The 24,888-nt window shown below is 41.9% G+C and overlaps 1 protein-coding gene and 1 long non-coding RNA gene across 3 annotated transcripts in view; one reads left to right on the forward strand and one right to left on the reverse strand.

The window, feature by feature from the left end:
• The window catches only part of LOC110084742 (uncharacterized), a 74,980-nt gene extending 68,902 nt beyond the window's left edge, over window positions 1–6,078 (forward strand). Inside the window, exon 5 of one of the 2 annotated variants that reach the window (XR_013544448.1) lies at window positions 5,978–6,078. This is a non-coding gene — a long non-coding RNA (uncharacterized LOC110084742). Of the gene's footprint in view, window positions 1–299; window positions 612–5,977 lie in introns of those variants that run through there. The other variant, XR_012086119.2, reaches the window with a different exon arrangement.
• Window positions 1–24,888, reverse strand: part of GNAS (GNAS complex locus) — a 274,080-nt gene that overhangs the window by 238,983 nt on the left and 10,209 nt on the right. The window lies entirely within an intron of this gene.

Genomic DNA, 24,888 nt, shown 5'->3' on the forward strand with positions numbered 1-24,888 from the left:
TGCTTTGCATGCACAAGGTCTCAGGCAGGGCTGGGTAAGACTGAAATCCTTGAGACCCATTGCTGATGTAGAATGGTAACAGAAAACTAGATGGATCTGTAATCTAGGTCTGACTCAGTACAAGATAACTTCTTATGTTCTTAATCATTCATTGCTTTTGACCCCCCCCAATATCTGGTTACCTAAACTCTATTGGCTAGAATCCTATTGCTTTTTGCACAGCATTACACAGGTAATCATTCAAGTGAGTATACCTTGTTTCCATCCAGTCATCATGCTTCTCTCCTTCTTTGGCTTAGGGAAATAGTCACACGCTTGGTCACCCAAGGAACAAAAAGTTAAGAAGGAAAAACTGTCACACAAAATTCAAAGAACTTTTTAATTAGCAGCAGTCTGCTGGTAATGTCCCTCCTAGTGTGCTGGCAGAACAGTGGAATGTGATACTGATCACTATTACCTATTTAGCAATCAATCAGAAACGAAGCCAATGGATTTTTCCAGTAGCGATGCATGGAAGCGAGAGCTGGACCATAAAGAAAGCTGACCGCCAAAGAATTGATGCTTTTGAATTGAGGCTCTTGAGAGTCCCCTGGACTGCAAGGAGAACAAACCTATCCATTCTGAAGGAAATCAACCCTGAGTGCTCACTGGAAGGACAGATCCTGAGGCTGAGGCTCCAATACTTTGGCCATCTCATGAGAAGAGAACACTCCCTGGAAAAGACCCTGATGTTGGGAAAGTGTGAAGGCAAGAGGAGAAGGGGATGACAGAGGACAAGATGGCTGGACAGTGTAATCGAAGCTACCCACATGAATTTGACCCAACTCTGGGAGGCTGTGGAAGATAGGAGGGCCTGGTGTGCTCTGGTCCATGGGGTCACAAAGAGTCAGACACAACTAAACGACTAAACAACAACAACAGCAACTGTATGCTTAAAGAGATATTACCACCCATGGGAAATACTACTTCAAGTACTGAAATACAGTATTTTGGAAGTACATAGAGAAGTGTATATAACAACTAACTACTATTCTGTTGGCTGTTGTAAGTTTTTCAAGCTGTTTGGCTGTGTTCTGGAGGTTTTTTCTTCCTAATGTTTCACCAGTCTCTGTGGCCGGCATCTTCAGAGGACAGGAGTTAGAACTCTGCCTGTGTTCTGGCCGTGAAAGTCTTCGAGAATACATTACTGTTCTGTTATTGATTTAAGCAGAGAAATCTAAGCTATTAAAAAAACCCGCTTTAGTTTCCTAAAGTTTCAGTAAGTACAAAAAATGATGCTTTAAGTTAACTGGATTCTTTATTTTTTTATGCACACATGTCGAGAGTGTGCTGCAAAATCCTGGCTTTCTTTAAGACAGGTACTGTAGAAGATTTCTTTCACAAAACGTCACTGCAAGAAATTGACTAAGTAATTTTCATTGTATCTATACCAGCCCTTTATTACTTGCTGGTTTTTAAACTTTTTCGCATACAAACTGAAACTAACCGTGCAATGGGTTGCTTTGGAATTTCTTATATGAGGCAAAACTGCTGTATGTTTTTTCTTGGTAGGATTTCGGCCATTATTGCCGGACTATGAACTTAAGAAGGGTCATGATAATAATCAATAATCATCTTTATTGATTGGCATGCTCACAAAGTGAACCGAATTTCAGGTTTGGTTTTAAGGTTTTGGATTTGCTCAATGTGCTGTCAGTGGAATTCAGAGTCCAAATTCCATTGGGTGAATTAAACTGTCATTATGGCAAATGGGTTGTGGAAAGGATGAAAAGAATAACTAGGCATCCTTCAGTCTCGAAAGACTATGGTAACATGCTCTGTATTGAGGACTTGGAACAGCGTCTAGTGTGGCTGAGAAGGCCAATTTGAGAGTGACAATCCCTTCCACACTGTAGACAAAGAATAAACACCATGTAGTAATGCCAGATCTGTATCAAATAAGTCCCAGATTATACAAGATCTGATTCTGGAGGAGGATGCAGATCTGGCATGCATAACCAAAATATGGATGGACAGGGAAGGGGGCGTTCCCCTGACTCTTGCCTGCCCTCCCGGTTATGCAGTCCAACATCAGGGTAGACTGGAGGGGTGGGGCGGGGGAATAGCCATTGCCTACAGAGACACCCTTCAGGTTGCTAGGCACTCTGCTCTGGTGACACCAGGTCTAGAGCCCCTCTACGTGTCGATTGGGGCCAGGGATGGTATAGGGATCTTGCTGGGTTACCGCGCTTCCCACCACCCAGCCATTTCCTTTCCAGAGCTGGCAGACTTTGTCTCCGTGGCACTGTTGGGGTCCCCAAGGCTGTTGGTCTTGGGTGACTTCAATGTGCATGTGGATGTAGAGGTTTCCGGTCCAGGTCTTGGAGTTCTTGGAGACCATGGCCTCCTTGGACATATCCAAACATGTCAAAGGCCCTACCCATATGGGTGGCCACACACTGGACATGGTGTTCTCCACTGAGCAGAGTGAGTGTGCTCCGATGGTGACTGACCTAGTGTCTGTCCCCTTGTCATGGTCGGATCGTTGCCTAATTAAATGCAATCTTGAAGTGTCTCTCTCTCCCTGCAAGGGCCTGTTTTAATGGTTCACCCTCAAAGATTATTGGATCCCATAGGATTCCAGGACCCCATGAGAGGGATTCCGGCTGATTTGACTGGCGCTGCTGTCGAGGCTATGGTTGATAGCTGGCTGGCCATTGCCATCAGGGCTGTTGACACAATCACACCTAAACACCCTATCCGGCACAGAGATCGCCCTTGACCCTGGTTTAATCCAGAGCTATGATAAATGAAGTGAAATAGGAGAAGGCTAGAGCGCATACGGAGGTGGAACCCAATGGGAAATAATCAAATAGCTGTCAGGATCGCGACTACCAATCTAAGGTAAAAGCTGCTAGTCAATCTTACTTCGCTGTCCAGATAAGCGAAGCCCATAATCAGCGGGCAGAACTTTCCTGTATCGTCTGCGATCTATCCAGAGTTGGTCATAGTGACTGGCCTCCCATTAGCATCTCATCTGACCAATTTGCAGCCTTTTTTAAAATCAAAAGTGGAGGCCATCTGCTGGGATCTTATCCCTATTTGAAAACAGTGGATTGAGCAGAGACGTCCAGCGCTCTGTCTTGCCCGATGAGACTTAACCATTTTCAGCCTGTGACATCAGACATGGTGGACAGAGTGCTTGACTGCTGTCATGACACCACCTCCTCCCTTGACCCTTGCCCGGCCTGGCTAATCAAAGCAGCCAGGCCTATAACATCTGAAAGGGTTACAGCAATAATTAATGGGTCTCTCCAGGAGATCAAGGAGACACTCATTAGGCCCATTAGGAAGAAACTGAGCTTGGCAGCAGACGATATTGATAATTATAGGCCCGTTGCCAATGTTTCTTTCCTCAGCAAGGTAGCTGAGAGGTGGTGGCCGATCAACTGCAGGCTCTTCTGGATGAAACCAATGCCCTGGATCCATTCCATTCGGGCTTCAGGCCATGCCACGGCATGGAAACAGCATTGGTCACCCTGTTTGATGACCTAATGAAAGAGTCCGTCAGGGGCAAAATGTGTCTGCTGGTCCTCCTTGATATCTCAGCCACCTTTGATACTGTTGACCATGGTATTCTCCTGGGGAGGCTCTCCAAGTTGGGAATTGGTGGCCTGTCTCTTGCCTAGCTCCATGGAGGACCAACCCCAGAGAGTGTAGATTGCAGAGAGTTTCTCGGCCCTGTGGAGCCTCAATTGTGGGGTTCTACAGGGCTCGATTATCTCCCCAATACTGTTTAATGTCTATATGAGGCCACTGGGAGGGGTCATCGGGGTATGTGGGGCTTTGTGTCATCAGTACGCTGATGATATTCAGTTCTACATCTCCTTTTTTCCAACAACAGTGGATGCTGTTTCATCTCTTGAACGCTGCCTAGGGGCTGTTCAGCAATGGATGCAGGTGAATGGACTGAGTCTGAATTTGGGCAAGAGAGAGCTCCTTCGGGTGGGTGTCCCAGACATCAGTGGTCTGGGAAACTCCCTTTCCTTTGCGGGTGTGTCACTCTTACCACCAAGAGTGAGGTTCCCAGTTTGGGTATACACCTGTACCCAGTGCTCACCATGGAGACCCAGGTGTCGTCAGTGGTCCGTTCTGCACATTTCCACCTTCAGCAGATTTCCCAGCTGCGTCCCTGTCTTGATGTGGGGGCGCTCACCAATTTGGTCCATGCACTCGTAGTCTCAAGATTAGATTACTGCAATGCACTCTACATGGGGCTGCCTTTGAGACTGATACGGAAACTTCAGATGGTACAAAATGCGGTGGCCAGACGTCTTGCAGGGGTGAAAAGGTACCAACATATTTCCCCACACTGGCCGCCTTGCATTGGCTGCCCATTCGTTTCCACGTCGATTTCAAAATTCTTACAATTACATATAAAGCCCTAAATGGTTTAGGACCTCCATATCTGGCAGAGCACCTTCTCCCACCCAGTTCTGCCAGAGTCACTCATTCCAGCCAAGCCAGGCGGCTGAGGGGCCCAATGCCTAGGGAGGTCCAGAAGGAAAGAATGAGGAACCGGTCCTTCTCAGCAGTGGCCCCTCTCCTTTGGAACAACTTGCCAGTGGAGATCCGCCTGGCTCCCTCTCTGGGTGTTTTCAGGAACAAACTTAAAACCTGGTGATTTGGGTAGGCTTTCCCTCGTGCCATATCTTATTTTCTTATACTTTTGCCATCTTGGACCTATATGTTTTTTGGTTTTATTGTTTTTAAATTTGTAAGCCACCCAGAGTAGACCTTTGGTCTAGATAGGTGGGATAAAAATCCAATAAATAAATAAAATAAATAAGACTCCAAAATCAAATCACTGTTCTATTAGGAAAAATCCCTTCCGTCTGCATAAATGTGTCCACATAATGTGCCCTACTTTATTCTAACTGCTCTTCTTTCTATACTTTCTTAAACTGTGCATGCATTTATTTTAGGTAAGGCAAACACAACTGCACACATTATTCTAAATGTGGAACATGCAGACTCACCATAAACATATATAACATTCTCACTTTTTATTTTTAAACCATTTCCTCATAAACCTCAGAGCACACAGCCATACAAATACTTTCCTCCTCTTCCTGCTTCTTGATGTTCCCCAATGTCAAGAAAGCTCATCACTTGGAAGCAGAATAAAAATCACTAAACACAAAGGTCAGGATCCTATTATATTACAAACTTAGGGAACAACAACTTCACAACAGATAGGAAGACAGAATTTTTCTATGCAGAAAGGTCATCACACAAGCAGTTTCTCCACTGTGATAAGAGTTTGTGCTGTACAATCATTCTTGCACTTATTGAAAAATCAGCTGCAGGACCAGCTGTGCAACTGATCACACAATGAGCACCTGGCCAAAGGGAGTAAACTGCTTGGGCCTTTACTTACTTATTCTATTTATTGCCAGTCAAGAAGGAAAAGTCTATCTGAGGAGAAAAAGGCTTTGCTTCCTTGCAGAAGAACAGCCAAGATGGGGCCAGCTTGGCCTCCTATGGGAGGGAGTTCCAGAGTCTGGGAGCAGCAACAGAGCAGATCCTCTCCCGTGTCCCCACCAAGCACACCTCTGATTACCTGGCTGTCTGGGCAGGCTTGTAGAGGAAGATGCGGTCTTATAGATAGCTTGGACTCAAGCCATTTAGGGTCTTCCATGCACAATTTCTCTCAACATGATTCTGGCTTCTAGCCCGATTCTGTGTACTGCTGTATTCTGTGTTGCCTTATTGCTGTACATGACTGTGATATTTTTAAATAAGTGATTTATAGAAACAAACAATAATAAATATATATGTAAAGTGTTATGCTCAGATGAAAATTAATAATCCTATCTAAACAACATCATTACACATCTCTAATTTACATTTGGAGGATGCTTGTCTTAGTGAAATATTTGCTGCCTCGGGGATCTCTCTCTAATCTGTTTTTACCTTGTGATTTCTCCTGCCACAGATGGACCACTCAACTATCAACCTGAGATATTAACATATCGATTGGATTGCATCCAACCATTTAAAGTGGTTAAACTGTTATATAAACATATGGTTGAAATCTATATATTTTCTTTGCCAAGGCCACTGAAAAGCAACCAATGCAAAGCTAGAATCTGGAAAACAGATACCAGGAGGTGTAATCCAAAATATTAACTCTTCCCATCTCTGCAGAAAGCTCATTATTAAACTTATTTTAGTTTGTAGCTGACCTCTCCACAGATCTGCCAAAATAGACTAAATACTTTGAAACAAAATGGAGGTGTAAAATACCAGAATCTACTGGGTTTATATCCTATCTTGAGCTCCAGGAACTCAAGGAGATATACATGATCCTATTCTCTCCTATTCATCTACCACATTTTGGCCTCATAACAATCCTGTGTGTAAGTTATATAGAAAGAATGGAACCCACATTGTTCTAGAGAGCTTTGCAGTTGAGTGTAGAGTCAATGCCTTCTATTCCTGGTCCAACCCTGGTCCAGCTCTCAATAGTGCGAAAGAATGGAAAAGATCAACTGAAAAGCAGGGCTCTAAAGACCAAGGAGTACGGCCAACATGTATCTGCGGAAAGACTTCCAGGTATATTGCACAGCAAGAGGGGAAAAAAGTAAAATCAAACATCTTTGTAAAAGAGACATACAGTTTGTCCTTTGTTTTCAAAGACAACAATTTCTATCACATTCACCACTTAGGGAAAAGAAGAAGTTAAAAGTTAAGATTGAGCAATAACATGTTGATGGACCTGCAGGAGATTAATTATTCCCATATGAGTCTGGAAGGTACAGTAACAGTGGGGGCTAATCAGCTGATCCTATGCATGAAATTCTATTTCAAAATACTGAAATACTGGACAACACCAGCAATCATTACGTTAGACTGCACAGGGAAGCCATTGAAATCCACAAACACCAGCAGAAGTTCAGCAAAAAAGAAGAAAGTTTAAAACTCAACAAAGCTTGGCTCCCAGCACTGAAAAATACAGTGTGCAAAAGGTCAATGAACTCTCCCCAGCCACAAGGACTGGTGATGACTACACACAAAAGATAAGCTAACAACACCCATCAATCACAGTGACAGATAATCTCTCCTCCTTATCACAACAATACATTCACAACAAAAACATACTGATCACCATAATCACCCATCTCCTGAAAAGGACAAAAGCTGATCCCACAGTTATAAATACTCAACTCCCAAACAATCTGCACCAGAGCACAAAATACTACTCCAGTCCTTTGAAGATGCCGGCCACAGAGACTGGCAAAACGTTAGGAAGAACAACCTTCAGAACATGGCCAAAGAGCCCGAAAAACCCACAACAGCCATTTTATCCTATGCTCTTTAGGCTGTTGAAATGTTACATTCTTGAGTTCCGATTTCTCCCTTCCTTTGTGAATCCTTGATTCCTTTTATTTCAAATTATTTAGCCCCTTGGGTTGAAAGTGTTTTGCCAGACATTCCAGAGAGAGCTTCTCAACACGATCAATATTAAATTCTTTCAATGTTGCTTTCAGTATATTCTTGAATCATTTCTTTTGTCTGCCACACAACCGAGCACTTAAATCAAACTCAACATAAAAAAATACGATTTGGGAGATGGCTGTGTGACATCCTGATGACACGGCCAGCCCACTGCACTTGTTGCTCCAAGATTCTAAAGATGCTTGTTATTTATGTTTGCTCCAAGACTTCAGTGTCAATGACTGTATCCTACCACTTGATGCTAAGAATTCTCCAAAGACACATAAGATGAAAATGACAGAGCTTTCTTGCATGGCATTGACAGATAGTTCAAGTCTCCACTCCATAAAGGTCAAAGAGAACAACAGCTTTGTACATCTTCAGCTCAACAGGAAACTGTTTCCACATTGATTCAATCCAGCGGATCAAACTCTTCCAAAGTGCAGGCTTTAGACATTAGTGAGGTCACCTCAGGGTCAATCAAAATACATGAACTGTAGTAAGAGGGTGTTCATATAACTTCAGAACGGGTTCCTCACCATGTACACCTGAGCAGGTTGGTACACCACACTGCCTTACCAGTACTGATCTTCAAGTCAAAATTGCTCCCGATAGAAGAGAACAAATCAAGATTTCTTCGCATATCCAGAAATGTGGCTGCATTAAAACTAGAACACAGTTGTTAAATTGTTGTGTAACTTCAGAGCCCTATGGATAACTCTCTTTTTTGCTTGTTTTTAGCAGCCCTATGGATTCTTGCCAAGTTATTCCTCTGTGACACCAAGGGCTGCTTGAAAACAGTGCAGCGAAGCCTGTGATCCACTTTTTAATATATCAAAGTGTTGCTTTCTTCTTTTACAAGGTAGAGCCTTGTGTACATGTAGCAGTAGTAGTAGTAGCAGTAGCAGCAGCAGCAGCCATATGAGTAGCCATATTAGTCCCATATGAGTCTGGAAGGTACAGTAAGAGTGGGGGCTAATCAGCTGATCCTGTGCTCTTTAGGCTGTTGAAATGTTACATTTTTTAGTTTCCATTTCTCCCTTCCTTTGTGAATCCTTGATTCCTTTTATTTCAAATTATTTAGCCCCTTGGTTGAAAGTGTTTTGCCAGATATTCCAGAGAGAGCTTCTCAACACGATCAATATTAAATTCTTTCAATGTTGCTTTCAGTATATTCTTGAATCATTTCTTTTGTCTGCCACACAATTGAGCACTTAAATCAAGCTCAACATAAAAAAATACGATTTGGGAGATGGCTGTGTGACATCCTGATGACACGGCCAGCCCACTGCACTTGTTGCTCCAAGATTCTAAAGATGCTTGTTATTTATGTTTGCTCCAAGACTTCAGTGTCAATGACTGTATCCTACCACTTGATGCTAAGAATTCTCCAAAGACACATAAGATGAAAATGACTGAGCTTTCTTGCATGGCATTGACAGATAGTTCAAGTCTCCACTCCATAAAGGTCAAAGAGAACAACAGCTTTGTACATCTTCAGCTCAACAGGAAGCTGTTTCCACATTGATTCAATCCAGCGGATCAAACTCTTCCAAAGTGCAGGCTTTAGACATTAGTGAGGTCACCTCAGGGTCAATCAAAATACATGAACTGTAGTAAGAGGGTGTTCATATAACTTCAGAACGGATTCCTCACCATGTATACCTGAGAAGGTTGTACACCACACTGCCTTATCAGTACTGTACTGATCTTCAGGTCAAAATTGCTCCCAATGGAAGAGAACAAATCAAGATTTCTTTGGATATCCAGAAATCTGGTTGCATTATTACGAGAACACAGTCGTTAAATTGTTATGTAACTTCAGAGCCCTATAGAAAACACTCTCTTTCACTTGTTTTTAGCAGCCCCTATGGATTCTTGCCAAGTTATTCCTCTGTGACACCAATGGCTGCTTGGAAACAGTGCAGAGAAACCTGTGATCCCCTTTTTTAATTCTTCGAAATGTTGCTTTCTTCTTTTACAAGATAGAGCCTTGTGTTCATGTAGTAGTAGTAATAGTAGTAGTAGTAGGAATAGTAGTAGCAGCAGCAGCAGCAGCAATAAATAACAATAACAATAACAACAATAGCAACAACAACAACAACATCATCATCATCATCATCATCATCATCATCATCATCATCATCATCATCATCATAGCAATTTCAGGGGATGCCAGAGCTGAAAATAAAGAATTGGAAAAACTAACAAAGTACAGAGGCCTGGCTATCAGAACATGTCACCTCTGAAAGAAACAAATTTTAATGGTCCCCATAGTCATTGGGGCTTTGGGAACAATATCAAGAAATTTTACACAGTACTATAAGCAGCTGCAGATCTCATCAGAGCTATGAAAATCGGCAATATCAGGAACAGCTTGCATACTGCAAGGGACGTGGTGGCCCTGCAGGTTAAACTGCAGAAGCCTCTGTGCTGCAAGGTCAGAAGACCTACAGTCGTAAGATCGAATCCATGCGATGGAGTGAGCCCCCTTTGCTTGTCCCAGCTCCCGCCAACCTAGCAGTTCAAAAGCATGCAAAATGCAAGTAGATGAATAGGTACCACCACAGTTGGAAGGTAAACAGCATTCCGTGTCTAGTCGCGCTGGCCACGTGACCACGGAATATTGTCTTCAGACAAACGCTGGCTCTATGGCTTGGAAACGGGGATAAGCACCGCCCCCTAGAGTCGGACACGACTAGACAAATTGTCAAGGGGAACCTTTACCTATACTGTACATACTGCACCGATACTTAAAAGATACTTAGGTTTTTGGTTAAAACTTGTAACAACAACAACAACAACAAACTGTGTGTTGTCAAGTCAATTCTGACGGTGACCTTTTTCCAGGATTTTCTAGGTAAAGAGTACTCAGAAGCAGCTTATGATTCCCTTCTTCTATGGGCTCCCTAGGATTGTGCAGCTTGCCCATGACTGCACAGGTTGGCTCTACTCACTGGAGGCACAGTGGGGAATTGAACACCCAACCTCTGGCTCCACAGTGAGATCCCTAAATCACTGAGCAATCCAGACACAAATTAAACAAGGCACTGGATGTATTTGACCACTGGAGAGACAAGCTATTTTTCAATTTCTCCTAATATTTAAACTGAGAAGTAGTTTGGCTCTTCAGCATATACGTAAAGGCAACAAAGATCTAGAGATGCTGCATTCATAGAGTCCACCACTGTCATAAATACAAACAAATAGAAACAAATATGTGGATGCAGTTAAAGTATTAAACTAGAACTAGTGAAGTTCAGGCCACCACTTGCTAGGTGACCCAAAGACATTCACCTTCACTCTAAACTATGTCACAAGGCTGTTGAACAAGAGAATAGGATCATGCGTGTCATCATGAGCTTCATGGAGAAAAGTCTGGCAAAGATTGTAATTTCTTTTAAAGGATTTGCTAAAGTTTTTTCTCTCTGTGTGTATATGTCAAAAGCCAGGCTTCTCCTAAAAGGGAAGTTTTTTTGATACAAGATACTGTATTGCCTTGGTATTGCTTGGTGTGAGGGGATTGCCACTGGCACCCTGAGAGGCCATCAGCCTCCAGTCCAAGCATACTGGCAGAATCCTTGGAGCTGTTGGCTGAGTCTGAGCCAGGCTCTCTGCCTTCAGACTTTTGAGAAGCTCTTGAAGGCAGAGCTTTTTAAGGAAGCTTGTGCGGAGGTCTTCCTTAGTTAAAGGAAAGGAGAGAAGGGAAAAGAACAGAGCAGAACAGAAAACTTCGCCACACTGAAGGTTATTATTTATTTATTTATTTATCTATTTATTTATTTATTTATTTATTTATTTATTTATTTATTATTTTATTAGATTTATATCCCGCCCATCTAGACCAAAGGTCTACTCTGGGCGGCATTACAAATTTAAAAACAGTATTATTCAGATATGTTTATTTTTCCTTGTTTGTTTTTGTAATTTTTTGTTGTTATATATGACTGTGCGCTTTTACCATGTTGTAAATTGCTCAGGGTAGTAGGTACCACTAGATGGGTGGTATAAAAAAGTAAATGAATGAATGAATGAATGAAACTGTATAGGTAATTGCAATGTCTCTAATTAATGAGATAGCTATTGTTGTTGTAAAGAATACTTTAAAACTGTGAAGAGTAAATTTTTTTCTTCTCGAAAAAGAAGCACAGATCTTTGAACTAGAAGACAATCTTCGTAAGCTGTTCTTGATTTTAAGAGAAACAAAAATAGGGGGGAAAAACAACCCATGTGGTCCTTGTACAAAATCTAAGAACAAACCTGGGTAGTACCTTTATTAGACTACTCAACTTTCTTAGTTTAAAGCTAGCTTTTGAGACTTGCAGGGCTCTTTCTCTGATTGGGCATTGCTGTTTTTGTGGGAAGGAAAAGGTTTTAAGTAGAGAAGTCCAAAAATCAGTCCTGCTAGATCTTAAGGCCAAGGTCTCATAGTTTAAAATGCCCAATCAGCTTGAGGGATTGGATTTCATCACCCAGCATGTAAATTCCAAGGATGGGGAATCAAGTGGCATGACTAGCTGTTGAGCCAGACTTAAGCCACACTGGTGACTTGACTCAGACTCAACTAATTTTTTTTTAAATGACTCAGACTTGACTTGTGACTTGGAACTGATTTTTCTAGTTGCATTTCCAAGTCCCTATTTTTTTAAATGAAGAACACAGTAAACCCAGAATAAGTTTTGCAACACTCGTCAAAAGAGGCAGGAGAGGCAGGCGAATGGCAGAGGAGGAGGTAGCAACGGGAAGGAAGGGTTTTTTGAGAAGGTGGGGGGGAAGATGAGGGAAGGTGAGGTAGACTCCGAGTTTTTTTTCCATATTAGTCACAACTCCCAACATGAGGATGGGCTGGGCAAAGAGAAGAGGGCAGGGAGGAGGAATACATATAACTTTGTTAGAGAGACTCAGACTTGGGACTTGGGACTTATGGGACTTAGCACCAAAGACTTGGACTTGGACCCGGGACTTGGCCCCCAAAGACTTGCCAACATCCCAGGCAAATTCCATGCTTCCTTCTCTGTCTCCGTAAGACAAGGAGCTGTCAGCTACTCTGCATCTTTTCAAGTACATTCAAACATACAGGTTCTGTGTGGCTGGGGACAGAAGCACACAGGAACATGGCAATTCCTATATTAGAGAAAATGGAAATGAGACATATGGGGGGAAAAATAGTCAACAGGAACCAAATTAAGGATACAACTTTCTCCCCCCCCCCATTCTCTGCACTTCCCAACCCAGAGCAAGGTTATAGTTGTTGTTTTTTGTAGGGTGCATAGCACAAGGGACAACTGCAGAAAGGAGGCAAGTTGTCTCTCAGCTACATTGTACACTTCAACTTTTAAAGTAATACATGTTGCTTTATGGGGGGGGGGAATCTTAAAGCAAAGTTTTAACATTGTGAAAACATTTTGTCAAAGAAACGTTTAATGTTTGCAGCAGTGAAGGGAGTGGAGACTTGTCATTATTAACAAGTCCAGGGAGAATGTATGGAATTGGGGAGCAAAGCTCCTTGTTATCTCTTCTTCTTAGTCTAACGGTATCTCAGTTCAGTCCAACCTAAAACTAGATTCCAACAGTGGGAGGCAGTCACTGAAACAGATGGTGGCCAGAGGAGGCGAGAGAACAATACACAGCAAAATGGCGTCGAGACTCTTTGGTCAAAGGAAGTTCCATCACAACCAGCTCGAGAAGGTGGTTCCATTTTAATTGCCACGAAGCTCAAATCATCCAAAGAAACTCTTCTTAACCCTTCCTTGATAAATTGCTTCAAAACCTCTTGGCCTTTCTACATTCCTATGGGCATAAGATCGACCACCAATGTTATCCAGAATTCTGGGCACTGTCTTCTGAGCAGCTCACAAAAATGCAACTGGAGGATTCACTGAATGGAAACATATTGTGCACACACACTAGTAAATCAGGGAGAACTGCAGATCATGTTGTGTGGCTTGCTCAAATGAGTAGATCTGTTCCATATAAAAACATGCCTGGCCTGGATATTCTCTCACATTTTATTACAGTGTGTAACATAATAAGGAGCTCTCTCAACATGCTTGATCTCCTTCTCTTTTGGCTTCACTTTTTATTTCTCCCCTCTCACATTCTTTTCCTTCAAACCTAGATCAATCCAAATAATGCTGCACATGGATAATGGCATTTTCCTGAGATCCTCATGCAAAACTTTATAGGGTGGGTGAATTTATAGAATTCCCTAAAAGTTAAAGACTAGAGGCTTGTAACAATCACTTCTTTCAGACTTTATGTTTCCTCTCCCCTTCTGTAATAAGAAAATTAATTAACACATTCTTTCTTCTTTACTGTAGCTGGTCAACTTAATCAACTTAGATTAGAAAAGCTCAACGTGGTCAGAAAGTAACAGTCTTTCAGATAGTGGCTGTGTATAATGTTTCTGTAATCTGCAATAGCGAATTATAGCTAATTGACAAGGTGCACATCTTGAGCGTGTAACTGGGTATGGCCGCAGGCATGTGACTGGGATGTTCCCCTGCACCTTATCAATTAGTTGCAACGACTCACAGTAAGTTACACAAACTTTATATAACACCAGTAGATTTCTGTCCATTGTAACACTGGATGGCAAAGAACTGTTGAACTAAATGGTTTGGCTAGTTTCCTTTCTGCACCTCCCAAAATTCACTGAAATAAGAAATGCATCTATTATCAGCAATTCACACACATGTGAGGTTTATGGGTATTTCAGAGAAGTATAGGGCTTTAGTAAATAGAGGAATACACCCATAACAAACACATATTGCATATTGGGGAAGACACATTAAAAACTGCATAGAAAGCTCAATGTCCCACAATCTAATACCAAACATAGACCAACAACTGAATACAAAAAAGGCCAGACAGACAACGCAGAGGATATCTGGAGAAACACAATGAATTTGGAATTGAAAGGATTTTCACATCCCTACTCAACAGTTCCATCATTGTGCATGCAAGATAGGAACTACAGTACATGACAAACATAGACTACTCTCCTAATCAACTTGCATTCATCACCAACATGTACAGTGCTGCCTCACATGCAGGAGCCTCTTTCCACACTTTCTGTTCAATGCACATAGGTTGATGGAAAACAAAAACAAGATATTTACCTTACCCTGTCAGACCTTTGGACCATGTTTTGTGTGTGCTGTCAAGTCAATTCCAACTCATGGCAACACTAGTAGGGTTTCTAAGATATGTGAAATAGAATATGTTCTCAATCATCTCAGACTGCAAGACATGTAATAATGAGCTCAAGTAAAAGGAAGCCAGATTTAGGCTGAATATCAGGAAAAACTTCTTAACTGTCAGAATAGTATGACAATGGAACCAATGACCCCAGGAGGAGGGAGCGTTCAAATGCTGGAGGCATTCAAGAGAAAATTGAACAACTATCTGTTATATATGCTTTGGATTTCTGGATTGAGCAGATGAGGCTGGACTCAATGGCCTTATAGACCCCTTCCAACTCAATGATTCTATGATGTTCTATCTGCAAATGCTGCATGCTGCAGCTTCTCCAGAAAACTACAACACAGTTCAATACATTCAAAGTAGCTCTTCATCCTCGGAAAGAGCTTTCCAAATCACTACATCCTTCGAAAATCATATTGTTCACTAGGACATAACACAAATGTATCATGGAGCTCAGTTCTATCTCTAACAGCTCGAACAAGCACAAATGCATTACAGTGGTGCCTCGCTTAACGATTACCTCGTTAAATGACGAATCCGCTTTACAATGAGGTTTTTGCGACCACAATAGCGATCACAAAACGATGTTTAGATAGGGAAATTTTGCTTGCTGATAATCGGTTCCCTGCTTTGGGAACCGATTTATCGCTAGATGTTGATTCTAAAACAGCTGATCAGTGGCTCTAAAATGGTCACCTGCTGTGCAAAATGGCTCCCCACTGTGCTTTAGGACAGATGCCTCGCTTTACAGGCACCAAAAATGGCCGCCTCTATGGGGGATCTTTGCTGGACGCTGAGGTATTTAGCCCATTGGAATGCATTGAATGGGTTTTCAATGCATTTCAATGGGCTTTTTTGTTTCGCTTGACGAGGATTTTGCTTAACAGCGATTTCAATGGAATGAATTATCTTCATCAAGCGAGGCACCACTGTACATCTCACAAGTGTTAATCAGCTCACCTATGGGATACATTCAATGACAGCCTGTGACTAAGAGCAGTGGAAAGCCTTCTGAAATGTTGGGATGGGATACCTCCTGTCCCAGTCCACAAGCCACTCAATTATTGTCTGTCTAAAGTCACTGTTTAAGCAATTCTCGCAGTCTGCATTACAGTTCTGTTCCCTCTGACATTACTGATAGGAAATCTCTTATGCACTAGAATTCATATAAGAGGCCACATTCTGTCTCTGGTAACTTACAGGGCAGGGACATGTGTTGAATATGCTTTCCTACGCTAGGACATCTGCGTTACCACCCAACTACTGTTTGCAGTCAGTCATTTTAACATTCTGATTGGTGTTTGTGCCTTTTGCATTTCAGTTCACCCATGCCAATGTCTGTATAAATATTTAAGGACTGAGTCAACACTTTATGCATATGATGAAGTATGCCACAGTCCATGAAAGCTGATGGCAAATAAAATTAGGCTTTCATGTTCCACTTAACTCTTTGTTTTAAAAAAACATAAATCACATTACTAAGCAAAAACTGAATGGGAAAAACCTCTTGTGGCACATTTCCACCTAAGGAATAGGTTTACGGCAGAATCATGCCACTTACTGAGGTGGCTGGGGTACAGAGAAACAGTTATGCCTAAAATTCCCAGCTTCTGCCCAACAGACAGGTAGACAGGTAAAGTTCTGCTTGACAAAAGAGTTTTCATTTCTCAGTTTCTTCCTATCCTGCACCTATTGAAAACACTGAGATTCTATTTTAAAAAAAATACACAAACAGCAAACCTCATCTTTCCTATAGAGAGCTAGTGTGGCACAATGCTTAAAATGTGGGACTGTAACTCAGAGGAGATCTGGGTTCAAATCCCCCATGAAACCCACTTGATAACCTTGAGGTAGGTATAGTTTCACAGTCTAACCTAACTCACAAGATTGTTCTGAGGATAAATTGCTGAGAAAAGGGCTACACATGATTTTCCTGGAGGACAGGCAGGTCATAACTGCAACAAATAAAAAAGTATGATAATATTTATCCAGTGTGGTGCAGTGGATAGCGCGACGGACTAGAAGTCAGGACTTCTGGGTCTGAATCCCTGCTCAACCATGGAAATTTAGTGGTTAGGATGCAACTGCTAAAACCATTTTTTAAACATCTCACTTAACTATTAGGGTCTCTGTAAGTCGGATGTGACTTCATGGCACATAACACACGCAACATAATTTAATTATTGACTTGGCATGGCTTGGTGAAACCTATAAAGAGTCATCACCAGTCTGAAGAAACTGCTCATATGGCCACAATAACTTGCTAGATAGCCAAGTTGCTTGTACTGAACTGTAATATAATATGTTCTTTTTCTGCTCCTAAAACAGAGGCCTGCACCAAACAAACATAACTATAGTCTCTTTATGATCTTCGAACATATTACCTTTTCCCCCCTCTCAAAGCATCGTTCAGAAGAGAGTAGCTAAAAATATAATCTTGAATCAGCTGATATCTTATGGATGTCATCCCTGCCATAATTTTACAATAAAACATGTTACTACAATCTGTGCCTCCAGGCGTCAACAAAAGTCATATCTTACCGACACTCCCAACTTTTTTCTTTCTTCCTTGTACCTCTCCTTGATAAGCAGCTGTAACTGTTTTTTGACTTCCAAGAAAACATTGCATTTGAATGCTTTGAACCTAATCCAATCCTCTCTCCCTCCCAGGTCCACTGTACACATTTAGTGCATATGTGTGTAGACAAATAAATTGACAGATAAACAAGATCAAATTTTAGCCCAAAGTAGAAGAGATCCACTGAGTCAACAGCGCTAAACTAACAATTTCTATTCATTTAACAGTGTACTATGGTTGGGCACAAACAATTGTATTTAGCCCTTTGTTACTATGTGCAAAAATGAACCCACATTTTTTCAGGTTTTTACTCACTTGCTCAGGGCCCTAGAAATTCAACTGTAAAAGATGTAAGGGGAGGAGATACTGCTATGGAACCAAATGCTCCATAAACATTGTTAATTTATGGTTTTTTTGTTTTGTTTTTAAGAAAACAGTTCTGGCCCATTAACTAATAGACTTTATTGAGATTCATCCTTGGTGTCTCTTCAGACATCTGAGTTAAATCAAGAGAATAAGATACAGTAATCATGGCCAGAGTTTGGAAACACCAGCATTAGCAACAACACACTAGTGTTTGTTCATTAATTCCTTTTGTTAATAACTGTTAAGAAGATATTGGCCAAAATCCAGTAACTTGTGCTGCATAAAGCTGATGACATAATAAACTTTTGCAGTTTTTCAGAAATTACACATTTCTGATTCCCTGCCATCACCACAAATATCCCAAATATCTCTTGGGATCCCTTTTATTTTGGAGAATCCGCTGGAGGCCATGGGATGGAGGGGGCAGTCTTTGACTTCTGAAAATCATCACCACTGGTAAAACAGGTAGCAGCAATTTTCAGAAATTACAGGCATCCTACCCTCCCACAACTCCCAATGGCTTCACCAACATGAAATGGGCCCCAAAGAAGCCCCTGGACCTTGAGGGCAGGAGGAAATTGGACATTTAATGTATAAATTATGCTGCTGGATTCCAACTCTCATGAAATTGATGTGTCACATTTCAATCTAACAAATTAAAGAATGCTGTTAATTAATGATTTAAAATCACTAAGTAGTTAAGTAATAAGGACCAATAGTCATTACTCATGAGTAACATAATTTATATTTAATAATGGATACAATTAATTTGAAAATCTGAGCATGTTAAGGCACTGGAAGAACAAATTAAATAATTTTTCGGCTCTAGTCATAACAAATGGAAGTCTCGTTGATTTCAATAGGCCTACTCTAACTATGTCTAAGACTGCAGTCAAATTGCTATTCATCTGGAAATAATTCTAAACAAATTTAAAGTGACACAAGGTGAAGTCACACAGGCCAAAAGAACCCCAGTTATACAGATTCTGTTATTATTTAAAACATTTTATAAATTTCAGTTCGCATGACGCACAGGTACCATCCATTCATTTGGCCAGCCAATCATTTCCGTCCCCCACCTTTCTCGCAAAGCCTTTTGAAAATGATCCAACCCCGTTATCACCTCAGTCCTTATCGTATGAATTTGCTGTCAATATTCACTTTGCAAAGAGGTCTGTTTTGTGGGTGCCACGGCCACTGCATAGCCACACTGTTTGAACACTTAATTATTTTAAAAAATGCTTAGCAATAAATCACTTTTTCTTTTACATTTTTTCTCTCTACAACAGTTTACCGATGTATCAGTTAGCTGATGTCTTCCCTATTGTAACTATTGTCCTCACTTTTGTGTTGCTTATGAATCAAATTCCAATACTGCCTTCTACAGTTTTACCTAATTACCCACAAATGTAATACAGCACATCACTTATATATTTTTTTACAAAAAGAAAATTTTTGGACAGCAGCCCCTGAAACACAATGGAAAACGAAGCTATTTATATGAAATGACATGTGTAGCCTACAGAACCAGTACAAATAGTAAGAAATGTGCCAATGTGAATGGGCCTAACAGTGTGTGTATGCATCCTTCGATCCCGAGAGACCATGGTAACATGCTCTGTATGGAGGACTTGGAACAGCATCTACAGTGGACCCTTGACTTACAGACGGCTTGACTTACAGACTTTTTGAGTTACAGACTTCTCTGGCCACAAAATTTAGGTTTGACTTGCAGACTGAGATTTGACTTACAGACCAGAAAAAAACCAAAATGGAACAAAAACGGCCTGTTACGGGATTAATCGGTTTTCAATGCACTGTAGGTCAATGGAGACTTGACTTACAGACTTTTTGACTTGAGAACCGCCTTCCAATACGGATTAAGTTCTCAAGTCAAGACCCCACTGTAGTTGTTCAGGAGGCCAATTCGAAAGTGACAATCCCTTCCACACTGAAGACAAACACAATCTGTCCCCTGTCCAGCGCCCTAATTTTGCTGCTTTTGGGACTGCCTCTTTGCCTAGGCCTGCAGGAGAAGGGTCTCTTTGAATTGGCAGAGGCCATGATGCAACGCCTGCCTCCAGGCTGAATGCTCCAATGTCAGGGTTTCCCATCTGTTGAGGTCCATTCCTAAGGCCTTCAGATACCGCTTGCAGATATCCTTGTATCACAGCTCTGGTATCCCTCTGGGGTGATTTCCCTGCACTAATTCTCCATACAGGAGATCTTTGGAATCCGGCCATCAGCCATTCTCAAGACGTTCCTGAGCCAACGTAGATGTCGCTGCTTCAGTAATGTATAAAAATTCCAGCATGTTCTAGGACTACTCTATTTGGAACTTTGTCCTGCCAGATGATACCAAAAATGTGTCGGAGACAATGCATATGGAACGTGTTCAGCTTCCTTTCCTGTCATGCACAAAGGGTCCAGGACTTACTGCAGTACAGGAGTGTGCTCAGGATGCAAGCTTTATAGACCTGGATCTTGGTATATGCCATCTGCTTCTTATTCAGCCACACTCTCTTTGTGAGTCTAGAGAACATGGTAGCTGCTTTGCCAATGCGTTTATCCAGCTCGACACCTAGGGAGAGTGTGTCAGAGATCGTTGAACCAAGGTACACAAAGTCATGAACAACCTCCAATTCTTGTGTGGAGATGGTAATAGAGGGAGGTGAGTCCATGCCCTGGCCCATGACTTGTGTTGTCTTCAGGCTGATTGTTAGTCCAAAGTCTTGGCAGGCCTTGCTAAAACGATTCATGAGTTGTTGAAGGTCTTCAGCAGAGTGGGCAACAATGGCTGCATCATTGGCGAAGAGGAAGTCTTCACTCTCAATCTAGAGAGGTTAAAGAGCTTTCCATCTGATCTAGTCCGGAGATAGACACCTTCTGTTGCAGTTCCAAAGGCGTGCTTCAGCATGACAGCAAAAAAGATCCCAAACAGGGGCGCCATGATGACACAGCCCTGTTTCACTCCGCTTCGGATGTCAAAGGGATCTGATGTTGAGCCATCAAAAACTACAGTGCCCTTCATTTCCTCATGAAAGGACCTGATGATGTTAAGGAGTCGAGGTGGACATCCAATCCTGGGAAGTATTTTAAAAAGGCCATCCCTGCTAACCAAATCAAAGGCCTTTGTGAGATCTATGAAGGCCACAAATAGTGGCTGTTGTTGTTCCCTGCATTTCTCCTGCAATTGTCTGAGGGAAAATACTATGTTGGTGGTGGATCTATTAGCTTGAATTCCACACTGTGATTCTGGATAGACTTTGTCTGCAAGCACCTGGAGCCTCTTCAGCACAACATGGGCAAGCAGCTTCCCTACAATGCTGAGAAGAGAGATGCCACGGTAGTTATTACAGTTGTCCCTGTCTCCTTTGTTCTTATACAATGTGACAATGTTTGCATTCTTCATGTCCTATGGGACTCCGTCTTCCTTCCAGCAAAGACAAAATACTTCATACAGCTCGGTGGTGATCTCTTTACAGCACTTCAGCACTTCAACGGGGTTATCCTTCCCAGGTGCCTTGCCAGAGGCGAGAGAATCCAAGGCCGCTTTTATTTCTGCTAAAGTTAGTTCACTGTCCAACTCTTCCAAGACAGGCAGGCACTCAAATGTTATTTAATGCCTCTTCGGTTACTATATTCTCTTTGGAATATAGCTCAGAGTAGTTCTGCACCCAGCGTTCCATCTGCTGTGCTCGGTCCTGGATGATAATGCCTCTAGCAAGCTTCAAGGGAGCAGATTTCTTCTGTATCAGACCTAAAGTCTGCTTGATACCCTTCATACATTCCCTTGATATTACCCGTGTCTGCTGCTACCTGTATCTGATATCAGAACTGAAGCCAATAATCATTGGAACATCTCCTGGCAGCCTGTTGGACTTTGCTATGAGCAACTTGAAGAGCCTGCAAGTTGGACTCACTAGAACAGGCTTTATATGCTGCTAGAGCTCTCCTCTTATCTTCGATACCTGGCATCAACTCCTCCGAATGGGCTTTCAACGAGTCGGCCGTCTTTTTGCCAAATATGGAGAAGGCGGTGTTATAAACAGTATTCCTGAAGTGTTCCCATTGTTCAGGTGCATTTGCATCAGCCGGACCTCAAACGCTTGGGCAAAATTCCTCCACTTTTCTTTGGTCGTGAGTCTTGTAGATGTCAATATGTGGTCTTCCTTCCTTTTTCATGTAATACAATCTATTTGTTCACAGTTTTACTTAACTACATACGAGGGAGTGATCAGTATCGCAATCAGCACTCTGGTAACTGCGTGTGATCATAATACTAGGAAGGCTAGAACGTCTAGTGAGGATCAAATTGAGCCGATGGCAATGCTTCAATGTTGGATGTCTCCAGGAAACTCTGTGTTGAGGCTTCGTATTAAAGAACGTGTTGCTGACACAAAGACCATAATAACAGCAAAACTCAAGCAAGTGTTGGCCATTTTTGTTCATCCTCCCAATGCCGAAATAGCCTAGACAAGTGAGCCAAGAATTGTGATCAGCACCAACTCTAGTGTTCAAGTCTCTGAGTATGAATAGCGTCTCTCTCTCAAGGACTTTTTAGATTGTAGCTGCCAGATCGTCATAGAATTTGTCTTTGACTTCTGTTGTGGATGACAGTGTTGGTGCATATGCACTAATGAGGGTGACCGGTCCCGCTGATGTGTGGAGCTGCAGAGACAGGATTTTTCACTCCCCACAGTAGCTGGAACAATGGATCTCGGTAGAGTATTTTTGACTGCAAAGCCAACACCCTGCCAGAAGAATGAGAAGGTTTTTTTTCTTTGACAGATCCCATATCTGGCAACCTTGTCTCTTTCAGGGCAACAATGTCCATCTGCAGCCTACTCAGTTCCATGTTGATGACAGCTGTCTTGCGCACGTCGTCTATTTTCTGCAAGTTGTCAGAAAAGCCAGTGGTCATTGTCCGAACATTCCAGGTGCCCAACTTTAGGGCAGAAGTTTTCTTATGATTGTTGCATGGTGCTAGTGTTATCGATCTGCTTGTTGGCTTTCACTCTAAACCCCACGCACCCCGTGAGGTTAACAGACCGTGGCGAGGTAGCAGCTTACTGGCTGGGGGCCTTCCAGCTTTAGGCAGGCGGTAACTACCTAGTGAGGTGCAATGATCTCTCCCACCACCAGAAGTAGCCTCTGGCATCATGCTCTACACCAATCGAGCAAAGACTTATAACTGGTAACTGCTATTTCCATGTTATTTCAACACTGTATGCGAAGCTGGAGTGTCCTCCCCAGAGCAGGAAGCCTGGGTAAAATAATATGGTGGATAGGCGGATAGCAAATCCCCCCTCTCCACATCACTGAAATAGTTCAATGGAAAGGCAAGAGCCAATACAACTGGTTCCAGTGATGTTGCAGGAGTTGCCAGAATGACACAAACTGCCTCCGGGACTCCGGGTCTGGATTTTGCCTTGAGATTAACTCCTGAAGCCTTTTCCATCCACATAGCAGTGGGGGTTTGAAATTGGAGTTTTCCTTCTCCTAGATGGGCTGCCTTCCAAGGCTGATGAGCCCCACCTACCCAGCCTGCTCCCCAGGTGTATGCAATGCTATTTGGCTTTTCTATTTACCAGATTAGAGTCAAAAATAGAACCAGAGAATTCTGCCTAACAGTATATATACAACATGATTATACATACAAGTTTATTGATATTTTTTAAAAAAGGAAAAAGAAATAATTCAAATGATCCCTGTGATTAGGCCCTTATTTCTACATCTCTATGTACATAATTGTACTGTGTGCCTATGTTCACATTTTTATTTAAGGAACCAATTTAGAGCAGGGCGTTACAGGAACACAGAAGAAAAATAAAAACAAGAAAAAAAAGTATTGCAACAGCTTGAAAACTAACATTAGTGTCATAACTAACATTACTTTTGTCTTTGTTTTCATTTTTGCTTTGTTTTTGTTAAACAGGCTGAAACAGACTTAACACAGATACCTCTGGGTTGCAGAAACAGATTGCTAGCTGCCTTAAAGTGAGTCATACGGTTGATCCATTTGTCTCCATACAGTCAGCTTGGATGGGTAGCAACTATCCACTGTTTTAAGCAGAATCCTTTCTTAGCCCTAATTCACAGATCCCAGGTGGTCTCCCAGTCCAAGCAGTAACCGAAACCTAACTCTGCTTAGCTTCTGAAATCAGATGAGATCAGCTGTTTGGATGGTATGGTGTTGACTAAGTGGGTGGAGTACCTAAAGCAAGTGGAAAATAGCCTTCAGAGAGTGGAATGGGTAGAGCATAGCATCTCATGCAGCGAACCTTGAGTTACAAGCAACGTTGTCCGAAGCACAAGAAAACATGAACTTTTTCATCTCTGAAACGCTACAGGATAATTTCAGCTCTACATGTTAGACATACGTACCTACTTAAGATATCCCTAGTATTGTCTAACATCTTAAAAACTTTATGGTTTAATCTCATTTATGAAACTACACTAACTTTTGATTCAGGCTTTGCTTCTGCCTGCAGTATTTGCTGAATGATGAATGGTAATATGTTATTTTTCCCTCTTATAGATGATTATTATAGCACAGAACACCACATTAGATGCGAATTGGTACCCTGTTTCCCTGAAAATAAGACCTAGTAGGATTTTTCGGGATGCTCGTAATTTAAGCCGTCTCCCAAAAATAAACCCCAGTTAAGTGAAACCCTGCCCTCCACCATTGTGTAGCAACCAGAAGAAGATGACATGACTGTATTTGAATAAACATAGATTGTTGTATATGAAAAAAAATAAAACATCCCCTGAAAATAAGCCCTAATGCGCTTTTTGGAGCAAAAATTAATATAAGACCCTGTCTTATTTTCAGGGAAACATGGTATGCTCAGTATACAAAGTCTTATAGCATACTGTATTCTCAGTATAGCATAAAGTCTTTTAGACTGTTGATTCCCTTATCACCAGAACATTCCTATAAGGTAGGATATTTTCATTATCATTATTTCATTACTTAGTGGCTGCCGAGCAAGAGTCCAGAAAACAGAATAAAGACTGATAAATGCAGCCTAGCATGGGATTTCTCTCTGTTCTCACATAAACAGATCTTCTCTGACTGACTGCTTGTGTGCATACTGAATTTTATGGCGATACACGGATCTTAAAGCTATGAATGGCTTCGACCCCTACTTTGCATAGAGAGCTTTGTCTCTATGCATCCTGAGATCCATTACATCAGGAGTGGACAACTTCGCTGGGGGGGGGGGCTGAGGATTGTGGAACTCTTTCCTTTG

The sequence above is a fragment of the Pogona vitticeps genome, chromosome 4, assembly GCF_051106095.1.
Source record: "Pogona vitticeps strain Pit_001003342236 chromosome 4, PviZW2.1, whole genome shotgun sequence".
In the NCBI taxonomy this organism is placed as follows: domain Eukaryota; kingdom Metazoa; phylum Chordata; class Lepidosauria; order Squamata; family Agamidae; genus Pogona; species Pogona vitticeps.